This window comes from Dama dama, chromosome 10 (genome assembly GCF_033118175.1).
Source record: "Dama dama isolate Ldn47 chromosome 10, ASM3311817v1, whole genome shotgun sequence".
Classification (NCBI taxonomy): domain Eukaryota; kingdom Metazoa; phylum Chordata; class Mammalia; order Artiodactyla; family Cervidae; genus Dama; species Dama dama.
This window is the reverse complement of record NC_083690.1, coordinates 39,885,691-39,903,648: the sequence shown is the minus strand read 5'-3', so window position 1 is coordinate 39,903,648 and position 17,958 is coordinate 39,885,691. Positions and strand designations below refer to the sequence as shown.

At 51.2% G+C, this 17,958-nt stretch overlaps 1 long non-coding RNA gene across 1 annotated transcript in view; it reads left to right on the top strand.

The window, feature by feature from the left end:
• The first annotated feature begins 1,497 nt into the window (after positions 1 to 1,497).
• The window catches only part of LOC133063200 (uncharacterized), a 29,426-nt gene continuing 12,965 nt past the window's right edge, over positions 1,498 to 17,958 (top strand). The window contains exons 1-3 of the long non-coding RNA XR_009694374.1: positions 1,498 to 1,696; positions 1,854 to 1,953; positions 3,959 to 4,139. This is a non-coding gene — a long non-coding RNA (uncharacterized LOC133063200). The remainder of the gene's footprint in view (positions 1,697 to 1,853; positions 1,954 to 3,958; positions 4,140 to 17,958) is intronic.

The window sequence follows — 17,958 nt, the reverse complement described above, 5'->3', positions numbered from 1 at the left end:
CTTGGACAGGGTGATAGCTGAAGGAAGTCTTGAGAAATGAGTGGACCCAAGTAGAAACTGATGCGGGCAGAATCCCGGAATCTGCTGGGGTCTAGGCCGGATGTCCCCGAGGCCGAAGGGCGAGTCCCGACATGGGGTTGCTCCTCCCGCCAGTGCTCTGGACCAGAAGCGAGTCAAACGCAGCCTCCGTGAGCTGACAGCTTCCTTTCCCTCCCTCTAGACCCGAGACAGGAGTTAATCACAGCTAATAGGCTTGAAGCCCTTTTTCATATTCATTGTTCATTTCATACTCGGATGGCTTTGAAAAATACCGTTTGGCGCCTTGCAATCATGCCAGCATCTAAGATGTGGAAAATTTGCCTCTGAATTGAGATCATTTTTAGAACGTAGAGACAAGTTAACGCAGAAATACCCACACCCGTGGTGGCTCCCAAAATACAGTTTATGTCTTTGCTGAAGTTAAAACAGCCGTATGTGAAGGCAGCTAGGATCTGAACGGGTTCCCTGTCTGACACTCCAGGCCTTCCCCGGCTGGGGGCCTCCTGTATGGAGTATGAAAGGTCCCAGGCAGACCCCTCCTGTCCGCTGGTCATGATAACAACGTTTCTACCATTGGCTGCTAACTTGTCCCATTCCCCTCCCACCCCTGGGACATGGGGAGTGACACCTTGGGAACCCTGCTAGCAGGTCCCAGCAACTCAGAACCCAGCAATGGGAGGCCCCATGTGGCGCCTGCTCAGCTGTTAGCGTTTCACCTGCACTTGCCTTTGAGGCAGAAGGGGCCAGAAGACAGCAGCGTGAACCAGAGCTGAAAGTCGTAGAAGTGAAGATGAGGGGGCTCCTGGGAGGGCAACCGCAGTCTTGTGCCCCGGGCCAGAGCCAGCTGTGGCACACTCGGCCCAGGTGACAGTCAGGAATGTCCCAGGCAGCCTGAGGCCCGCCCTGCTAGAGGGCCCACCCCACGGCAAGTGGCGAAGCCCCCAGACCTCAGCTTGTTTCCTGGAGGGCTAGAGGCTTAGACACCCACCTGCACACCAACGCTAACCCTCCCCCTAGAATTCAAACCAGTCTCCTCTCCTGCACAGTGAAGACTTTAGCTCACCTGATCTTTAGGTCCTGGGAAGATTTATATTCGGAGGCTGGATCTGCAAAAGCAGGAAAGTCAATTCAGGCTTCAAAAATGTGTTTAGAACCGTCGTGAAACAGAACTCCTTTTCTTGCTCAGTCTGGGCTTCCCTGGGGGCTCAGACCGTACAGAATCTCCCCACAACACAGAAGACCCAGGTTCAATTCCTGGGTCGGGAAGATCCCCTGGAGAAGGAAATGGCAACGCACTCCAGTATTCTTGCCTGAAGAATCCCATGGACAGAGGAGCCTGGTGGGCAGCAGCCTGTGAGGTCACAAAGAATCAGACACGTGAGCAACTAACACTTTTCACTTTCACTTTTCTTGCTCAATCTAAGGGACCAGAGTATCTCCTGCTGTTTTAATTCACCCGAACCCTCCCCATCCACCCCCATGCTTCCACAGTTCTGGCCAACAGAGGTTTTGTCTTAGACGCACCCACACGTCCTGTGGGCACTGGCTACACCAACATGTAGAGGCAGCCTGGCCGTGACTGTGCTTCAGACGTTTCCCCTCGTCCACCGCCAGGGAGCCCTGCTTCTGCAAAACGTCGAGAAGGAAGGGGCCTGGGGTGAGTTCGTGAGGGCAGAAGAGTCTGCGGCCGCCGGGGAGGGGAGAGGCGGCAGCCGGGTCTCTCCGCGTCCAGGAGCTGGAGCACGGGGGCAGCGGCGGCGCTGGTCCAGCAGCGCGGGCGTAAACAGCCATGGTTTTCTTCGCCCTTTTTATAGACCATCGTGTGAAGCCAGATGGGCCCCATCTGCCTCCTCCCCGGCCAGCACTTTATTAGGACGGCCTGAAAGGCTCAGAACCCACGTGAGCTGAGAGCAGGTATAAAAAGATATGGAGCTGGAAGTTACGACCCAAGGCTTTGGTCATCTGTGGCCTCCACACACCTGCTGGCCAGGCTGTGAAGCGTGGAGGCCCGTCCAGCTGGGCAGGCGGGAAACCCAGGCAGCTACAGGCAAGCTGCGGGGGCAGGGCTGGGGGAACCCTGGGGGACTGAACGTTGAGGGGTCGTTGAGGGTTGAACAGGGCTGGGTCCTGAGCTGGGGTCTCCTGATGGGATTCCTTATCCTGTTCCCTTGCCTTGTGCCACCACTAGTCCAGCACTGATGAGCAGGACGAGCAGGACTCTATGCGCTCCTTCCAGGCGTGATCGGCAGAGACAGGCTGGCTCCCAGGGAGGCCTGAGCCGACACACAGGGCCACACGCTTGATTTACTGTTCTGCTTGCAAGTCTTACTGATGTTTGAACTAGGGCATCTGCATTTCCATTTTGCACCAAGCCCTGCAAATTTTTGTAAATGCTCCTGGGTGAGGAGGAGGCAAATGAGCAGGAAACGAATCAACCATCACAGAAGCAAGATAAATACAGACAGTGATACACTGGGAGGGAGAACAACAGTGGACCCCAGGTTAGGGAGTGGGGGCTGGGCAGAGGGCGGGGGCTGGCTTGGGTGGAGGGCACACATGGGGTCAGGTATTCTAGAAGGCCCCTCGGAGGAGGCAGCCTTAGGACAGAGTGTCCCAGGTGGAGGGCCAGAATGGGCTGTGTGAACCCAGGGTGAAGGCCAGGGTAGCTGGGGTGCAGAAAAGTCAGGGGAGGTAGGGCTTTGTAGACGGGATGGAGCTGGGCTGTGATTTCTCTGCTGTGAGAAGCCACTGAATGGCGGCGATGGGCTGGGACATATGCACAGGGCAGAAATCGAGGCAGGGAGGCCAGCGAGGAGGCTGAGGTCCTGGCGGGAAAGAGGACAGCAGACAAGGAGAAGCTGACTGGACTTGAGAGATTTGGGAGATGACACTGATGAGACTCGCTGCTGGATCAGATGGGGTGTGTTTAAAAACCGAGTCAAGGACAGCGTTTAGGGTTTGTGTCTGAGCGAGGGGGCAGAGGGCAGGAGGACTGATGGGGAGTCGGGAGGAACAGTCTGACGGGGACAGAGACGTGTGTTTGGCCATGTTGGGTTAGCCATCTCAGGGAGACACTTGATGCCCATAAACACCTAGGCACAGACTATCCTGAGAAAGGAAAAGTTGTTGTTCATTCGCCCAGCTGTGTCTGACTCTTTGTGACCCCCTGGACTGTGGCACACTAGGCCTCCCTGTCCCTCACCATCTCCTGAAGTTTGCCCAAGTTCATGTCCGTTGCATCGGTGATGACATGCAGCCATCTCATCCTCTGATGCCCTCTTCTCCTTCTGCCCTCAGTCTTTCTCAGCATCAGGGACTTTCCCAATGAGTTAGCTGTTTGCATCAGGTGGCCAAAATACTGGAGTTTCAACTTCAGCATCAGTCCTTCCAATGAGTATTCAGGGTTGATTTCCCTTAAGATTGACGGGTTTGATCTCCTTGCTGTCCAAGCGACTCTCAGGAGTCTTCTCCAGCACCAGAGTTCGAAGACATCAATTCTTCGGTGCTCTGCCTTCTTTATGGTCCAGTTCTCACAACTCTACGTGACCACTGAGAAGATGATAGCCTTGACTATATGGACCTTTGTTGGCAGAGTAATGTCTCTGCTTTTCAACACAATCTCCACTTTTACACAAACCCTAAAAGAGCCCTGAAAGTAACCAGTGGGCCTCATCTCACACCCAATCACCCCAGCCCAGCACAAGAAACTTGGTAGTAAATACAGGATGACGTCCCATGAGATACGGGACAGTCCAGCACAATCTCACCCACAGATCTCAGCATCCTCTTGAGATAGTTATTTTGCTGGCCCTGGGCAAGCAGAGGTGCCCTAGTTGAATTCTGAAAGGCAGAGTTATTTTTCTTAGCATCCAGCCTTGGACACATTCAGTAGCCACTTAATAAACACATTTCTTTCCAGCAGGTGGACCCCTAGAGGTGAATGAGTTCCTCGGGCTCTAGTGTCTTGAGGGGGTCTGTAAGAAAACCCTGAAGAACCGTGGGGTGACCCTCTCCAAGGGAACACTGCTGATGACCCCCATCTGAGTTCTGGTCCCCAGTCGCAAGCACTAACCAGAACCTGAGGAGTTGAATTCTAAAAGGTAAGCAGGCTGGGCACTCAAATTCCTGGTAATTCTCAGGGTTGTGTCATCTTGGAACTTCTGTTGATTAGGAGATAAGTTTATATACGGTGAAATGCCCAGGCCATAAGCACACCGTGAATGAACTCTGATAAAGACATATACCAGGACTTCCCTGCCTTTCCAGTGGTTAGACTTCATCTTCCATTGCAGGAGGTTCAGGTTTGATCCCTGGTCAGGGAGCTAAGCCCACATGCCTCACAGCCAAAAACCCAAAACGTAAAGCAAAAGTGATGTTTTGACAAATTCAGTGAAGGCTTTTAAAATGGTCCACATCAAAAAAAAAAAAAAGTCTTTAAAACACACACACATTTATACCGGCATGACCACCGCACCACTCAAGATATTGGAATAGTTTCATCACCGTGGGAAGTTCCTTGGGGCCCCTTTCAAGCCAGGCTGCACACCCCCATGAGGAACCACCATTCTGACTTCTGTGACTATAGATTAGTCTGGCTGGCCATTGACCGTCAAAAATTGGACTCATCCAGTCTGCATTTTCATGTCATTTGTCCCCTTTTGTTACCAAGAAAGTGTCTCTTGTATGGATGCTTACCCCATCTCCTGGGGGCAGACACCTGAGTTGTCCCCACTTTGGGGCTAAAACCAACCCTGCTGACACCATCATTCTCAAAAAAAGCCTTTTGGGGATCCATGTCTCCATTTCCCTGGGATTGATCTCTAGAGGTGGACGCATCATAGAATTTTTTTAAAGGACCGTGGAAGTGGTACTTTCTACCCAATCCGGGACAGCTTCCGCCCACTCAGCACTGACACCATTGTGTAAAAAGATAATTCGAATGTTCGCCGGGATGCATCCACCCCTGTCTCTCAGCCGAGGGGTTTTACCATCTCCATGTGCCCACTGTGCTCGGAATTTAATTAACTGAGGAGAGTGACACCAGGACCGGCTTGGAACGGCTGTAACTCTGAGGGGTTTATGGCCGCATATTAAAACCAAAGCCATGGGGAGACTGGCTCGGAGCCAGACAGATCAGCAGCAAGAAGGGTAAAGATGTGTCGAAAATAAAATTTAATTTTCCAGCTGTGGTTACGAGCAAGCCGTTTTCCGGCTTGGCTGTGGGGTCGCGGCCTAACGAAGGAGGCCAGCCCAGAGAACGCGTCGGAGGCGGGCGTGCAGCGGAGCGGGGAGGACGTGGCCGGATCTGCCCCAGGGCACGGCCCCCAGGGAGGAGGCCGGGTCTGCGTCCTTCTCTGCGTATGTCCGCAGGGTCACAATCAAGGGGATCGCCCGGAAGGTAGCTAACTAGATGGCTTTTCACAACAGGTCAGGCAGAGCAGGGACTGATTCTGTGTCCACCTTGGAGCAGGGACGGCAGAGCCTGTCCGTGGTCAGAGCAGCTGCAGCCCCTGCAGAGCCCGGCCGGCCTCCGCCTTGGTCTGTTGCACCCTCTGAAGTCCAGGCAGGCCTCCGAAGTTTTCCCTCGTTTGTAGTTTCTGAAGACAGACTTGCCAAGCGTGGTCTTGGGCAAACACGACTCTCCTGCCTCTCTGCTCTGGGGTGATGACAGGTGGTGACAAGTGGGGAGACGTCCCCCTCTTGACCTTGAACCCCAGCATGAGGAGGCTCTAATGCAAAGAGAACTGACCCGGGAATCTTGCGTACGCGCCCAGGATGGAACGGCTGGGTCATATGGCAAGTCGATGTTTAATTGTCTGATGCACTGCCCGTTTCCCCGGCGTCTGTGCCGTTTTCCATTCCCACCATCAGTGGGTGATGTCTCTGATTTCTGCACATCTTTGCCAATTCTTGTTTGGTTGTTTTTAATATTTATTTGTTTGTTTTTGGCCTCACCCGGCCTCAGCTGTGGCCCATGAAACAGGCTTCTCTCTCGTTTCGGCACGCGGGCTCACTAGTTGCAGCGCTCGGACTTAGTTGCTCGGTGTCGTGTGGGATCTTGGTTCCCTGACCAGGGATAGAACCCATGTTCCCTGCGTTGGAAGGCAGATTCTTAACCACTGGACCACAAGGGAAGTCCCCCTACTCTTATTTTCATCTGAGTTTCTGATCCTAGCTGTCCTAGGTGTGTCCTGGTGTGAAGTGGTATCTCGTTGTGGTTTTGATTAGCATTTCCCTGACGGCCACTGATGTTAGTTCCTAAAGTTCCTCCCAAATTCCAAAGTCCTGTGATTCTAAACTGTATTTTATAACATGTTTATCTTGCAACGGGGGGGGGGGGGGGGGTATGAAAGAGGAGTCTCCCAGCTTAATTTCTAGGACATCTTCATGGGTCCCTCACGGCGTCACAAAGAATTTAACCTGCCCCCAAGAGGTCTGGCCCTTCCTTGCCCTCAGCTTTGGGAGGTGATCTCAGAGCCCTGGGAATGGCATGCCTGAGAGGAGTGTTCGTTTTGCCCGAGGTCCCGTATATGTGCTAAGCAGCCTCCAGTCACGCCCAACTCTTTGCTCCCTGTGGACTGCAGGCTGCCAGGCTCCTCCGTCCGTGGGATTCTCCAGGCGAGAGTACCGGAGTGGGTCACTGCGCTCTCCTCCGGGGATCTTGGGCCACAGCAAATAGTCAACATGTGAAATAGGCCTGGGGCTTTGAGTTTGGGGATGTTAACCTCCAGAGGGGCCACGCAGGGAGTCGGTCAAGCCCAGCACTGGCGTCTGGTGAAAACCTTGGCTCGGGGGAGCTTCCCCAGCTGGCGGCGCCCGTTGTCACACGAGCCTGGTGGGCTGCAGTCCATGCGGTCACAGAGTCAGACACAACTTAGTGACTGAACAACAACCACAGAACAGAAGCAGAACAGATAGAGGACGGCGAGAGAGGGGTTGGATGAGGAAATTCGTTCTTTGTACCTTTTACCCTTTAGATTTATAACAGATGAATTTAGAGTTAATTTTCAGTTCAGTGTCCCTGTGTGGAATAAAACCCAAGACTGTAACCCACAACACAAACATTTTAATGGGTTTTCTTTATTGTTTGATGTCCAGTTCATAATTGACTATCCCTTTCATCAAAACAGGCTGTCACTACAGGCTCATAGAGGTGGGAATTGCAGTTGCTTTGTCAGAAGTCACAGAACCGTATCAGAGGCCCAAGGCCATCTGTGTAAAACATGGGGGAGTGGGGTGCTGACCCCCAAAGCCACATGCCTTCTATAGAGACCTCTCTTGCTCCACCCGTGAACTAGACTTTACGGAATTCTGGATTCCTTTTCACCCTTTGGCCATCAGCATAATCACAGCAAATGAACACGGGCAGTGAAAGTCCTCAGTAATGCACAAAATGACCCACATTTCTAGGGAGTAGAGACATAAGAGCGTAACAGTAAAATCCTAAAACCCTCTTCGCTGGATTTCTCTAATCTGTTGATAAGTGCAGCTGACAGGTTTCTGGGGAGCTGCTGAGACACGGATGATAAAGAAGACTTGGGATCATTTTTGAGCCAAACAAAATAATGTAATTAATATTAACTAGCTGCTTTGTGAACCCAGAGTCAATCCTGCTCAGGTTAGCCCAGCACCTCCTCTGCAAGATTATTTTTTCCACTCAGAGTTACATTCACGGCCCTGAAACCATGGTCTCTGAGCTGGATATTTGGGAAGATGTCCAACAGCATGGTGACTGCAGCCTCCTTCCTCAGGCGGGATGGGGGACAAGGCAGGGTCATTGGCTAGACCCAGCCTGGGGGCGGCCATGGGGAAAGTAAGCGGCAGAGAGATGGCTGATAAAGGACAGCGAGCACCGCATCTTGTTGCTCATCGTGTGGTTCATCAGTGGGCTTCAGGCTCTCTGCAAGGCGGCACTTTTTCCATCCGCTCCAGATGTCTGTTTGTGCCCGCAAAGACCAGGACCTTAACCCGGATTGGACCCACACACTGCAGCACCAGTGGGGGTTCTCACATCCATCTCCAGGGTAGGGTTTGCGGGAGCGGGTGGGCGCGGTGGCTGGGGCTTGACTCTGGCTCTCAAACTGATGGAGGCATCCACTCTGATAAATACGTGGGGCCAGAGCCAACACCACACACACCCAAGTGGGGGCTGACCAAGAACTCACCCCAGAACTTCGTGCTCTTGCAACGCCCACCAACAACGAGGGTGAAGACAGCAGCAGCACAGAGACCCTGAGAATCAGCCAGAAGCACGCGCTTCGGCTTTTTTTTTAGCAGCTCATCGAGTTCATGTGCCATAGAATTTACCATTTTGTTGTTGTCCAGTCACTGAGTCTTGTCCGACTGTCTGCAACCCCGTAGGCTGTAGCACACAGGGCTCCTCTGTCCATGGGGTTTTCCAGGCAAGAATTCTGGAGTGGGTTGCCATTTCATTCTCCAGATTTACCATTTAAAGGGTGCAATTCAGTGGTTTTGTTAAAAATTTTTATTGACATACAGTTAACTTAACAACTATATGTCAATTTAAAAATTGTGTTTCAAGTATACAGCAAAGCGATTCAGTTATATATATATATATATATAAAACTGATTCATATATATGAATCACATTGTTGTACACCTGAAACACAATTTTTTTAATAAAAATATAGTTGTAAGTCAACTATATTTGACTTCCCTGATGGCTCAGTGGCAAAGAATCTGCCTTCAATGCAGGAGACGCAGGAGACAGGGGTTCGATCTCTGGATCCGGAAGATCCCCTGGAGGAGGAAACAGCAACCCACTCCAGTCTTCTTGCCTGGAGAATCCCATGGACAGAGGAGCCTGACGGGCTACAGTCCATGGTATTACAAAGAGTCCAACACGACTTAGCGACTAAACAGCAATGGTACATATGCCCATTTCCCTCCCAATCCCAGCCCTAGGGCTAAGCTCATTGAGAATACAGTTTGCTGAGAGAAGTGAGCTTCTGGTGGCAACACAAAGCAGAGGGAGTTTCTCTCAGATGAAAAAGCAGCGTCTCCTGGGCACGTGCGGGAAGAGCTACAGCCTCCCTCAAGGGCGGGGCCCAGGCCAGGCCTTTGGACCCCACACTGTGCCTGGACCTCAGAGGCGACAGCCGGTGATGTCCCCGGGGTGTGGATCTCAGCCCGGACCGTCCACCACCCCAGAGCTGGTTCAGGGGCAGACGAGCAAGCTCCAGACTCAGAGGGTCTGTAGGAGATGGCGCTGGGTGTCTCTTCCCACCCATCTCTGACCCATGCAGCCCCCCAGCTCTCTGTGCCCCCCCGGGAATTCCAAATCCCAGAATCGACTTACAGAAGAAGCCAGGGTGGGAGCTGGTCATCAAAATGCCTCTCGTGTTCCCACCAGCCAAGCAGGATGGGAACTCAGAGACACACCTGAGCTGATGTCAAGACCCTGAAGACACAGGACATTTCTGAAACACCCGAGTTGTGGATGGAGACCCCCCTCCACCGCACCCCTACCCCAGCCCCACATGCAGCAAAATAAATAGTAAACGGAGACATAGCCTTTGCAGAAAGAAGAATTTTTAACAGATATATGAGGCCGTCAAAACCAGGGAGTCTTATTCAGCCAATCGATTACAGCCTGGGTTTTATTTCTAAGCGTCTTTTTAGCATTACGCTGTCACCTATAATAAGTGGCTTTGCTTGAGCAAATGGTGGAGGATCCTAATTGGCCCTGGAGAAAGGATTTTTCATACGTCTCAGGGGCGGAAGGATGAGCAGCATATGCAGTTACACTAATGGCTTCATTTTTTAAGATCCTGAGTATTGTTTATGTGCGGTTCTTATTTTATTGCTCGCAGATTAACAATTGCTCATCCCAAGAGAGGGCCGCGCACGAACCGGGGGGCCGGGAGGCACCCTGCGTTCCTGGCTGTACCCCGCCTCCCTGATTGGTTTTTTCCCGGGCGCTGAGGTCAGTGACTGGCTCTGATTTCTGCCGAGTGAGTTTGCTGTGACCTGCCTTGTCCTCCCTCCTGAGGTTCATTATGTCTCCAGATGAGAGCGGGGGCCCCAACACAGAGCTGATCTCAATGGCAGAAAAATGTATCTCTCCTTCTCGGGTTTCCTCCCTTCATCTTGACTTTCGGCTCCCCGCTCATCTGGCCAAGGTCTGTAATCAAGAGTCACGTGGTTCCCAGGCCTCTGTCTGGGTGAGATGGGGAGACCTTGGCGGTGCTTTCTTTTCAGAATCCAGAGTTACTGTGGGGATGGAAGGACTTTATTTTCAGCCCCATTTCTTGTGAAACACCTTCCCTGTTTTAAAATAGCCCTCCCTCCCGGAAATCTGCTAAATGTCTTCTGTCTTCTGGGAATTTATTTCATATATGGTTCATGTCATGGAACGAGAACTCTGCCTCCAGGTACCCAAAAGTAAGAGCAAAGTTCAAACAACTTCCCCTCAAAACCCCTTTTCTTTTTTTTTTTTTTTTAACCAAAAGAAATGTATTCTCTCCCAGTTCTGGAAACCACAAGGCCAAAATTAAGGTTTCTTAAACAGCTGGCCCCTTCTGGAAGGTCTGAGGGAAAACATTCTCCATACTCTTCTCTCATCTTCTGTTGGTTGCCGTGATCCTTGGTGTTCTTTGGTTTCTCTCTGTTTCCTTTTTCACGCTGTCTCTCCATCTGTATCTCTGGGTCTCAACTATCGCTCTCTTTCCAGCGCATGCTGGGGGTCTGCAGTGGCCCACCAGAGGGACGGGGGCACCAGCAGCAACAGTCCCTGAAGGTCCCCTTGGCACAAACCCTCCTCGAGGTTGCCATTAACTCTACCCTCAAACCCCTTTTCTTAAAGAGACAATCATCTCTGGTCCAATTTAGAAAGAGAACCGACGTCAGGCACCTCCACTTTCCCAGCACTTCAGGTGTTTATTCCCCAAATGCAACACGTGGTTCTGTGAGCTCGTGAGCATGTGAAAGTGAAGACTTGTCCCAACTCCAGCCTGGCACGAGGGACACCCTCCCCTAACGGTCATTAAGAGAAAACAAAGGCCTGTCTAGTCTGTTTCACTTTTTCTATTTCCTATTCAGTGTTCCCAGTTCATTTAGTTTGTGTTTCCCAATTTCTCCATCTCTTCTTTTTATGTTCTTTCTGGAGCCTTTATCAAGCATTAGAAAAGCTTTTCTATACGTATATTTAAGTAATATGTATAATATATATATATTTTAGAAAACATGAATTTTTGCCTAACTCTAAAATTGGCATATTGGGAAAAAAAAGAAAAGAGAAAACAAAGGCCACCAGGTAAGCCCAAAGTACTGACCGGCAGGACTAAGACCCCGGGGAGGAAGGGAAACTAACACCTCTGCTGTCCGTGGCTGTGGAGAGAGCGTGGTTGATGAAACCAGCACGCAAGCAGCACAGGGAGTCCAGAGATGGTCCTTGATCCCTTTCATAATCTGATCTCCACCTTTTGAGACCCACATGCCAAATACTGTTATGTACAAGCACCCCTTAGGTGCCCCTCAAACCCTCACCCCTGTAGCATCTTCCCAACTTAGCCTCATGGCAAATAGAAGGGAAAAAAGTGGAAGCAGTGACAGATTTTATTTTCTTGGGCTCCAAAATCACTGTGGACAGTGACTGCAGCCATGAAATTCAGAAGATGCTTGCTCCTTGGAAGGAAAGCTATGACAAACCTAAGCAGCATATTAAAAAACAGAGACATCACATTGCTGACAAAGGTGCGTATAGTCAAAGCTACATGGTTTTTCCAGTAGTCATGTATGGATGTGAGGGTTGGACCATAAAGACAGCTGAGCACCAAAGACTTGATGCATTTGAACTGTGGTGTTGGAGAGACTCTTGAGAGTCCCTTGGACTGCAAGGAGATCCAACCAGTCAACCCTAAAGGAAATCAACCCTGAATATTCACTGGAAGGATTAAAGCTGAAGCTCCGATACATTGGCCATCTGATGCAAAGAGACAACTCATTGGAAAAGTCAGCTGATGCTGGGGAAGATTGAAGGCAAAAAGGATGAGGGGGTGATAGAGGATGAGATGGTTAGATAGCATCACCAACTCAATGGGCATGGATTTGAGCAAACTCATGTTTGGTTTTTTTGCCTTGGGGTCACAAAATGGCTGCAGCAACACCAGGTATCACTACTGTTTGTCTGTAAAACAGAACAATGCCTTGTCCTCAGTCCCTGGCAGGGTGGCTGACTGTGGAAGGATGCCCCAAATGAAGTGAAGTGAAGTGAAGTTGCTCAGTCGTGTCCGACTCTTTGCGACCCCATGGACTGTAGCCTACCAGGCTCCTCCGTCCATGGGATTTTCCAGGCAAGAGTACTGGAGTTGCCATTTCCTTGGCAACCCTAGAAGGGCACCTGGCCATGTTCTCTATCCAAACGCGTCACACACTGGCTAGGATTAACCTGGCAACAGGTTACATTGTGGGGACCCAGAAATGTTCATAGTTCCGCTCTGAGATCAGCAGGCTGCTTCAAAAGGGAAAACAATAACAGAACTGGATGCCCTAGAAAAACCTTAACGCTGCAAGTCACAGTCATGTAAGTAGATGAAGTGAGCGGCCCTCCGTCTCTATCCGCCTGGAGCCGGATGGCGGCAGACAGAGGGCCCTCGCAGCAGCGCTGTCAGCTGTCTCATCGGTCCATTTCCATCCCGCGGTTACAATGCCCAGCAGGGGACGGTGGCGCCCACTGAGATGCTGCTTTCCATTTTCTCAGCGATGCTTGCACATTCATTTCCTTGGAGTTTTTACTGTTTTTGTAGGATCATTACCTGTCTCCAAAGTGCATCTGGGCCATTGTCCGTGGAGAGCTCTGGCTCAGATTTTGCCCAGGACAAAATTGCCAAGGTTGTTGGGACTGGCAGTCAGGAAGGCACTAACCCAGACGCATTCTCTCCTCCTCGTCCACTCTCGTTGTCAGTCCATCAAGTAGATTTTCCATCACCGGCCTAAATTGCTACTTGCCGCAGTCCCTTTGCCTCCCAGAGCAATCCCTTCTGCTGCCGTGTCTCAAGAGGCCGCGTCCTTGGCTCCTTCTAACCAGAACAAAGTGACTCGTTAAACTGTCCCATCACCTTTCAGAATGAACGTGGCCGCCTAGGAACGTTTTTCTGCGTTTCCTCCTGGAAATCATGCATTAGGAGCAAGGAGAGTTTCAAAGCCCTATAAACTCTATTTTCGGGAAAACCAGAAAATAGATACAGTCCACAGAGTTCAAAGTACGTGTACAGACTGCCAAAGCAGGACCCGACAGGAGGGGAGGAAGTGAAGAACACGGGGGCACCACTGGCAGTGAGGAATGCTGTGTTTCAGATGAGGGGTTCAGCAACAGTGGGCGTGGGGGCCGGGGCGGGAGGCGGCGGGGGAGCGTCCTTGGACCAGTTTTGTTCAGAGAAGCAGAGGAGGCCAGACTGTAAAGCCTGGATGACAAGAGGAAAATGCAACCCAAACCACAATGAGATGTGATCCCACACCTGTCAGAATGGCCTGCATCAAAAAGAACACAAATAACAGATGTTGGGGAGGGTGTGGGGAAAAAGGAGCCCTCCTCCACTAGTGGTGGGAGTGTAAATTAGTACAGCCACGGTGAAGAACAGTATGGCAGGTCCTCAAAAAAACTAGTTACTATATGACTCAGCAATTCCATTCCTGGGTATAGACCTTGGGAAAAAAAAAAAAAAAAACTGATTTGCAAATATACATGCACCCTAATGTTTATAACAGCATTATTTACAATAGCCAAGGCATGGGAGCAGTTCAAGTGTCCATCAACAGATGAGTGGCTAAAGAAGGTATAGAATATATATACAAGGGAGTAATACGCAGCCATAAAAAAGAATGAAGTGTTGCCATTTGCAGCAACAGGGAGCCACCTGGAGGACATTATGCTTAGTGCAATCAATCAGAGAAAGATACTGTATGATATCACTCGTATATGGAGTCTAAAAAAAGAACATACTAGTGGGTTACCAGTGGCGAGAGGGGAAGGGGGGGGGTGCAGTATAGGGGTGGGAAGGGGAAAAAGGGTTATTGTGAGATGATGCGAAATCAGGTGGGTGAAACTTTGGAAGACACTGTAGGGTTTAAAGACTCTTTAACAATTTAAAAGAAGAAAATGGGTGAGAAGTCGCCCCACTCTGGCAGGAGAGAAGAAATGCCCTCCGGGGGGCTGACACCTTTCTGCGCTCCCCTAAGCGCTAAGCAGCGAAGTCCCGTCTCGCCTTCCCCGTGTTAACGGAGGAGCGCCAGCCATGAGCACGTGGCCGCCCGCGTGCCCCGCCCCCCCCGGGCGCCACGTGGTCACGTGGTGCTGAGGGACCAATGGGGTGCGAGCGGGAGGGCCGCACGCTGGTGCCTGAGGGAGCCGCCTGCGCCAGACCGCGGCGTCGTCTCTCCGTCTTCCCGAAGGCTGGCCCGACGCCGCGGTCACAGGGCTGGCTCCCCGGCACCGCCGTGTGAGGAGAGCTGACAGGCGCCGTGGCTCCTGGACGCTTCCCCCGCACCCTGCATGGCTCCGCCGTGGTGTGAACAGGCGCCCAGGGGTCGGCCGCGGCCCGGCAGGAACCGAGGCCAGTGCCGGCGGGCTCCGTGGGAATGCGGGTCCTCCGGCCCCTCAGCGCCAAGTCACCCCTCCAGGGGCAACAGAAGCTCCGCGTCTCCAGGCCGCTGCTCCGCCTGCACCTCCGGTGAGCTTCCACTGCTTGTATTTCGTCCAGGAGCCCAAATTTCCGAAGAGTTTGCCTAGAAAGCCTCAAAGGTTGTGTAACTCAGAGATGTCTCCTCTGCAACACCCCCTTACCCCCGCCCCACCTCTACCCTTACCCTCACCCCTACCTCACCCTTACCCTCACCCCTACCTCACCCTTACCCTCACCCCTACCCTCACCCCTACCTCACCCTTACCCTCACCCCTACCCCCACCCTTACCTCACCCTTACCCTCACCCCTACCTCACCCTTACCCTCACCCCTACCCTCACCCCTACCTCACCCTTACCCTCACCCCTACCCTCACCCCTACCTCACCCTTACCCTCACCCCTACCCCCACCCTTACCCTCACCCCTACCCCCACCCTTACCTCACCCCTACCCCCACCCCTACCTCACCCCTACCCCCACCCCACCCTACCCCTACCCTCACCCTTATCCCACCCTTACCCGCGCCCCCAGCACGGTTAGCTGATGTCTCCCGAGTTCTCTACCGAGTCTAAGGGCTCCTTCACCCACGCTGGGCAGCCAGACACTCGTTCATTGATTTTCTGAAATCTCAGCCTCTTGGTTGTGAAATGTGTTTCTGGTTGGAGGATGTGCTGGTTTCAGAGAGAAGCAAGCAGACCTGATGTCCACAGTCCGTGCTTCTCAGATGATGCTCTTTCTGTAGAAAAAAAGTCGTTTTCTTCTCCCCAAATGCAGTCTTAGCCAAATCGTCGTTGTATAAAGAGTTGAAAACCAGCCTGATTGTGGTAGATTCGGCCCCCCGCCCTTCCTCAGCCAGCGTCAGGGATCAGAAGAATCCTTGTTGAAAGCGTGAGTCTCCCAGCCTCTGTGTGGCCCACACGGACCCCTTGATCCCGTCACAGTGCATAGAAGTCACAGACTCACAGCTCATGTTCACGGCAACCCGTGGAGAAGCTCACAAATGTTTTGCTAAGTGATAGGCAAACTGGGGGCAAAACGTACATACTTGCATTCAGAACAGACAAAACAAACCCTAAGTGGTCGAAGCTGATCAGTATTTGCTTCTAGGGATGCGTGCTGAGAGAATGACTGGGTACTGGAAAGCTCTAGATCTTGAGGGAGGCCTGGCTCACACAGGTGTGTGCCCTTGTCCATGCTCATCAGATGGCGAGGAGAACTTGCATGTTTCACTGTATGTAAATTTTACCTTAAAAAAAAAAAAAATGCAGCAGACAGAAAATGTGGGGCTGAGGGTCCGCAGAGCATGCGGTCTGTTGTTGCTGAACCGAGTCGGGGTGGGAGGTGACAGTGAGAGCTGAGCCTGGACAGACGGGGGAGGGGGGAGATGACCACCGGGCTCCCCCAGGTGCCCGTTGTTTTGTATTAACTGGGATGCACTGAGCTCAATCTAAGAGCCTGATGCCACCGACACTGTACAAGCTTTGCTTTATTGTGCTCACAGATACTGTTTTTTATTTTGTTTTGTTTTTACAAATTGAAGGACTGTGGCCACTCCGAGTCCAGCAGGTCTGTGGGCACCATTTGTCCAATGGTGTTTGCTCCCTTCGTGTCTCTGTGTCCCAGTGAGGTAAACCGGGCAGCGTTTCAAACTTTTTATTGTTATTTTCAATATACTTACAGGGACCTGTGGTTAATCTTTTTTCATTTTTTGTGATTTGCATTCTTTTTAATTGACGAATAATTGCTTTACAATGTCGTGTTGGTTTCTCTGTGCAACAAGGTGAATCAGCTATAAATATACATATGTCCCCACCCCCTTTGCATTCAATCTTTGATGTTACTATTTGAATTGTTTTGGGGTGTTGTGAACTGTACCCATGTAAGATGGTGAACTTAATTGTTGACATGACAACAGAAGATTTAGAAATAACATAAACTTAGTTGATAAGGCAGTGGCAGAGTTTGAGAGGATTAGATTTTGAAAGTAGTTCTGTGGGTAAAATGCTATCAGACAGCACTGCAGGCTACAGAGAAATTGTTCATAAAAGGAAAAGTCAATTGATGCAGCAGACATCATTGTTGTCTTATTTTAAGAAATTTCAGCATCACCCCGCATCAGTCAGCAGCCACCAACACTGAGGCGAGATCTTCTGCCAGCAACAACTTTAAGACTCGATGAAAGCTCAGGTGATGGTTTGCAGATGGTTTACTGTTTTATAGCAGTATTTTTAAATTAAGGTGTGCCTATTGTTTTTTTAGACGTAATGCCATTGCACACTTAATAGACTACAGTGTAGTGAAAACATAACTTTTCTGTGCCCTGGGAAATCGCAGACAAAACCCAAGTGACTGGGTTGACTGCCGTGGTCTGGAACGGCCCACAGTCCGAGGGCTGCTGTATTCTCAGAGGATAGTTTGTCGCTGTGTCAAGGGGGCACTTCCAGCTCCTCGCTGTGAACCCTGCTGTGAATTCTGGCCGCCCGTACCCTAGCCTCTCCTCTGGGTCTGGGGAACCAAGCAGAGCAGCCTCTGCCTCCTGCCAGGCCACCTGGAAAGTGGGCAAGGGCTCGTTCCCCGGGCTGTGGTTTCTCCAGTCTTGGAATCGGTGCCAGGAGCCCAAGGAAAAGGGACCTGGTGGGTCCATCCTGCCAGGAGTGGCCACGGCAGAGCTGCTGTGTGCAGTGTCGGGAGCCAGCCACTGAGGCAGCCCCAGTGTGTGTCATGCAAGTGGGGCCTGGGGTGGGGCTGCAGTGTCTTCCCGTGTGAGTCCAGGCTTTGTTGCTTATTTAAGTTGAAGTAGAGTTGATTTACAGTCTTGTGTAGTTTCGGGTATTCAGCAAAGTGATTCCGTTATGTATACATACCCTTTCTCATTCTTTACCATTATGGGTTCTTACAAGTTACTGAGTACAGATCCCTGTGCTGCACAGGGGGTCCTTGCTTTTTGAAGTTTGTGATGTGGTCATTGGCAAAGCTTCCTCCAGGGTTTGAGCCAGATTCTGTTTCTGTTGCCCGTAACTCAAACCCTCAGTCCAAACACTCTTCTGCTCTGAGGGTTGGTCACTTGGGTTTGAAGGTCACCATGGCAGACATGTCAAGAAGAGATGAAGGTTGGAGTTTGAAACCCAGCTCCTTCCTTCCTGCATCATCTAACCATAATGAGATCCTCGTTTTCCTGTCTCTGGGCCTGCTCACCTAAGAATTCGAGTTCCAGCAAATGATCTGATGGTCTCGTGTGCACATGTGCAGTCGCTCAGTCGTGTCCACTCTTTCTAG